Below are 5,683 nucleotides of genomic sequence, written 5' to 3'. Positions count from 1 at the left end.
GATCCTGGGACTCCAGGATCGAGTCCCGCATGGGGCTCCCTGCTCGGCGGGGAGTCTGCTTCTCCCTCTGACCCTCCCCCCTCTCATGCTCTCTCTATCTCATTCTCTCTCTCAAATAAATAAATAAAATCTTTAAAAAAAAAAAAACTACATAAGAGGGTCTCTACTGGCTTCTTCTCCTGGAAATTAGCACTAAGATCCTCTTCCTGGTTACCTACAGGGTACTGAAGCTCAGGGAATCCATCGAGAATGAACAGAAGCTTCTCTGGATATACAAGAATAATGTCCAGGATTGGTCCATCTATATCTTGAAAAGTGTTAATGATCAGGTCGGCAGCACTCAGGTTAGCAATATGGCCTATTTCTCTGCAGTGTACATAGATGAGATAGTCAGACCTCCCTGGAGTGACCATTCCTGCTGCTCAGTCGAACATGAACTTGTGTACTACAGCCGTTTTCCCAATCCCCGCACATCCCTGAAGAACCACAGCTTGGGAGGAGCTGGAGCCCTCTTCATAGGGATCAAATACATGTTCCATCTCAATAAAATTATCTTGTTGAGGAATCCCACACAGTGTCTTTTCTGATATACCATGTTCTTTTACAACAAGCAGTCACGACTCTATATGTCTGCCATGGTGATAATATTTATGGACTCCTGTGTTTAGGTATTTTTCTTTTAGATGTTTTCTAAATATTTCCTGGTAATCTAATGAGGTGACACCAAGTGTTCGTAATCACAGAATCCGAGACAACAATACAAACAACTGTAACTCATACCACCCTCTCCACTAGGACATCTTAAAGGGTCCTCCAGTTTTACATGTCTAAACCTGAGCTCTTGATTTCTACATGGCTGCCCCTCCAAAAAAGAAAACAAAAAAACAAAAAAACCCTCCCCAGGCATCTCATCTCAGTTAAACGGTGCCACCAAGTTGCTCAGAAAAATGTTAGGAGTCATTCTTTATTTCTTTTTCTCCTCTTGAATCCTCCACATTCAATCAATTAGCAAGGCCTATTATTTATACCTCCAAAATAAGCCTCCAATTCCTTTATTTATCTCTACATCCTCAAATACCACCCAAGTACAAGGCACTATCAACTCTTTCCTGGACTGCTGAAATAGCCTCCTACTCATCTACTCTAGCTTATCTATGGCTCCCCTCCACACAGCAGCCAACATGATCTTCTAAAAATACCAATTACATCATGTGACTGCCATGCCCAAAACCTTTCAAGAGCTTTTCATTGCACTTCATATAAAATCTAAAACTCTTACCTTATCTTACAAGGTGTACTGTGAATCACTCTCCTCAGACCCTACACTCAAGCCACATTAGCCTGCTTTCAGTTTCTAACAAATGCCATGTTCTCGGGCGCCTGGGTGGCTCAGTTGGTTGGGCAACTGCCTTCAGCTCAGGTCATGATCCTGGAGTCCCAGGATCGAGTCCCACATCAGGCTCCCTGCTCAGCAAGGAGTCTGCTTCTCCCTCTGACCCTCTTCCCTCTCGTGCTCTCTCTCTCTCATTCTCTCTCTCTCAAATAAATAAATAAAAAATCTTTAAAAAAAAATGCCATGTTCTCTCCCACTTCAGGGCCTTTCCACTAGCTATTCTCTCTGCCTGGAACACTCTTCCTGCTCTTCTCGTGGAGAGCTTTTTCTCATCCTTCAGATCTCAACTTAAACATTACTTCCTAGAAGAGTACTTGCCCGACCACTCGATTTAAAGCAGATCCTCTCTATTATTCCCTTTCCTGGCACCCTGTTTTTGCTTTATAGCTCTTATCACAATTTATACTTGTGTTGTTTATTTTTTCACTGTCTTTCCCACTAAACAATAATCTACATGAAGACAGGGACCTTATTTGTATTCTTCACCATAATACCTTAAGTACCTAGCATGGTGCCTGGCACATAGTAGAGACTCAATAAGTAATTATTGAATATGGCTATAAATGCTTTTGAATTAAAAACAAGTCACTTATTACTGCCTATTCTGTGCCAGACACTTTACTAGGCTCTTTATATACATTTCTGATTTAATTCTTACCATAATCCCATGAAGTAAGTATTATCCACATTTTATAGTTAAGGACATTGATATTTATAACCAGGATTATGAGTTCATGGGTGTACAATCTGTGCACGGGTCTCATGCTCAGAAGGAACCATTGGTATAATGCTCTGCTGTTGCTATTTTGAAATTCTGAATACTTTTGAATAAGGGGTCCTGCCTTTTCATTTTGCACCACAGCCCACCAATTATGTGGCCAGTCCTGCTTATTGCATTAGATAACTTGTCCAAGGTTCAACAGCTAGTAAGTGGTAGAGACTTAATTAAGATTAAGGTTTGTCTAAAGCCACGGTCTATATGCTTAAATACCATACTACATAGCTTTTCACTTTCTGCAACTAGAAAAAATAATCCAAGGAGTCAGTTATCAAGTTTAAACTTCTGTTAGGTGAATGTCTAAGCTAGCATTTCCCAAATAACTGTTCGTTGGAGAACTATTTTGCAAGATATTAATAAGAGAGCTGTGGAAAAGAAGTCCAGTGGTCGAATAAGTTAAGGGGAATGCACCCTTTGTCTCCTTTTAGAGTTTCTCAATGCATGTTAGCATGTGAAAGGATCTGAAATGGCCTACAGTAAAAAAGAAAAAAAAAAAAGGCTGTTTAATTTGGTTTAATCCAGCACTCTCTAGTCCTAAATGACTATAGAACCCTTTCCTAAGAGCGAAGTTATTATCTCCTGGACCACAGTGCTCTGTAGAACTGCTTGGGGAATGCTGATCCAGGTAAGTGTTGGCAAACTTCCTCTGTAAAATTCTATAAATAGTTTAGGCTTTGGGGTCTCTGTTGCAGTCATCCAACTCTGCCATCTTAGCTTGAAGGTAGCCATAGACAATATGTAAATGAGTGGGCATGGCTGGTTCTAGTAAAATCAGTGGTCCTGCTAGTATTCAAATACCTACTTTATGTGATCTAAAAGTCCTATTTGTCAGAAGATATCAATGGTTGCTGTCCAATGAATATGGGGGGAGAGATGGGAATGGAATGCGGATGAGAAGCCAGGTTTATAGGAGGCATTTTTCACAAAACAAAATGAGAGTAAAAGAGAGAAAACATCTACCTGTGAGATCCTTCCATGAATATGGAGCAGAGTTGGTATATGTTAATAAAAAAAGAAAAAGAGTAGCACAAATACACCTTCATATCAAAACACGAAATATACAGAAATTTAGCCACACTGTTACAGCAATTCACACTGCTCCCCAGGCAGAAATACAAGGAAGTAAGTCACCTCACATCTATTCCAACTAACCCACAAAATTATTTTATAACTAATGTGAAACCTTCACACACATATATTTAGGGTATAAACATTTACATTTATATGCACTGTAAGGAAAATTTTAGGCGGGGCGCCTGGGTGGCTTAGTCGTTAAGCGTCTGCCTTCGGCTCAGGTCATGATCCCAGGGTCCTGGGATCGAGCCCCGCATCGGGCTCCCTGCTCCGCGGGAGGCCTGCTTCTCCCTCTCCCTCTCCCCCTGCTTGTGTTCCCTCTCTCGCTGTGTCTCTCTCTCTCAAATAAATAAATAAATAAATAAATAAATAAATAAATAAAATTTAAAAAAATTTTTAAAAATAAAAAAAAGAGAGGGAAAATTTTAGGCATTAACTTAAAGAGGCATACAGTATGAAGTGACTGTTTCTGGTATTTTGCTTTCCTCTGAGCATTAGCCTATTGCTTTTGTTGAAGCTTCTGTTAAGCTTAACTTGTTAATGAGAAATAAGGCATTGCTGATGTTAGTGTGACAGATGTATACAACGACCTACAATTTAAATACATATACACAGAGACTCAGCCCAAATACTTACACATATAGGTATATAGATAGAAATAGACAAATGCAGGCACGCGTGTATACATACACACACGCACATGCGCACACGCACACACAGCCTCCACATTTCTATAGGTTTTTAGTACTTGCATACCTTTAAAAGCAAGAGTGAGATTTATACTTGGGAGGAGGTGTGACTAGGTGGATAGGAGGAAGCAGACTCTGGAGAGGCAGATATTAGAATGTCACAGAAATGGGCAGGCAAGTGAGTGGTCCGTTGAAGATAACCAATTTCTATTCCTCATAACTAAATATTCCTTGGAGTTCAGGAATCAGCCACAAGGGGAAGGACTCCAGCAATTTTCGCTCTTTGCTCTTTTGGGCTGTCTCCTGTCAAAATCTGTGGTTACAGTAAAGGGAGAGACTTGAGGGTCTTTTAGGGTTAAAAGTGCTTTGGGGATCATGGAAAACAGTAGAAACCACAGTTGCCTCTTCTCTTTTCTTTTTCCTCACTTTGGAAAACACAAAAATTGTGGAGACATTTTCAAGAGATTATTAATGGGTAAATATTGTATCCATGTAATGTCTCAATATATATATACACCTAAAAAGTCCCGAAGTCCATGAGGAGAAGTAGGAGAAAAAGAATGAACAGGATTATCTAGATTATACCCCCTCTTACCTCATTCAGTTACTCACCTTTCTGTTCAGACAATAAACTCCAAGTACAAGCAGGTTCCATATCTTTTCTTTTCTTTTGACTGTTCATCCTGGCAAATCAAGAAGACTGTAATCCAAAACAGAAATGATGACTGAAAGGCCTAGTGGAGGCTCAAAGTAAAAAGGAACTCAAGAAAGACGACTCAAGGTGTTACAGAGTTGGGGAAGAAAGAAGGCCCAATAATCAAGTAGATTGCTAGGGTGGGACTATGGGGTCACAAGAAGATAGATCAAAACCAACAGTCTTTAACTTGAAGAGGAGAAAAACTAAAAGAGGGTAGAATGTCTGTAAACTTTTGAACAGTACAAATATGGGAAATGTGAAATTGGGCTCTGAATTGGGTTACTAAAGGAAGCACAGGATTTAGACAGTACACCTCTAATGTCTAGGGTCAAGATAAAAAAGAATGACTGTGTCTTTCCACAGCATATTTTTGGTGCCATTAATAAAGAATTCTAAGACCGTAGATTGGAATACTGTGGTATAAGAGAAACAGTCTACTAGGGGACATAGGCCCTAGATCCATTTCTACAGCTAGGGACCTATGGACCTTGAGTAAGATTCTTCTACTTTCTGGATCTGTTTTATTATTTTCACAATGGCTGAGGGAATGTTAGCCCAGGTTTCTTTCCAGGTTGAACACTGTAAGATCAGTGGTTCTCAGTCCTAGCTGCATATTAAGATCACCTTCATTATCACCCTCCAGAATTTTTTGCACTATTACTTATCACTTTCTAACACACTTGGTAATTTTCTTATGTGTACTGCTGATTGTTCATTTTTATTCTTTCCCACCTAAATTGAATTATTGGCCCCAATTCTCAGCCTTTGCCATGAACTTTGCAAGTCCACACAACAGAAGCGAGGCTTCTTTCCCCACCTCCCGTGCTTGAGCTCAGCCTTGAGACTTGCTTGGGCTAATGAAATATACACAGATGTGACTCAAGCAGGGGCTTGAAATATGCTTGCACAGTTGGACACGTTCCCTCTTGTGATTCTACCACTGGCAGGAGATGAGCCAGGAGAGACACAAGCGCCAGCTAGTCCAGTGGTCTGAGGAGAAATGCATGAAGCAGAGCCGCACCAGCTTACTCACCATCCTGAAGCAACTAAAG

The 5,683-nt window shown here is 40.4% G+C and overlaps 1 protein-coding gene across 1 annotated transcript in view; it reads right to left on the bottom strand.

Moving 5' to 3' along the window:
- Positions 1 to 4,859, bottom strand: part of LOC118010737 (NACHT, LRR and PYD domains-containing protein 12-like) — a 78,742-nt gene extending 73,883 nt beyond the window's left edge. The window contains exon 1 of the mRNA XM_035005343.1: positions 4,547 to 4,859. The gene's annotated coding sequence lies outside the window, so the exon portion shown is untranslated. The remainder of the gene's footprint in view (positions 1 to 4,546) is intronic.
- Between the last annotated feature and the right edge of the window lie 824 nt (positions 4,860 to 5,683).

Source organism: Mirounga leonina, unplaced genomic scaffold (genome assembly GCF_011800145.1).
Source record: "Mirounga leonina isolate KUSES-001 unplaced genomic scaffold, KU_Mleo_1.0 Mir_101664, whole genome shotgun sequence".
In the NCBI taxonomy this organism is placed as follows: domain Eukaryota; kingdom Metazoa; phylum Chordata; class Mammalia; order Carnivora; family Phocidae; genus Mirounga; species Mirounga leonina.
Note: the sequence above shows the minus strand (reverse complement) of the source record. Positions and strands in the feature narration are given on the sequence as shown.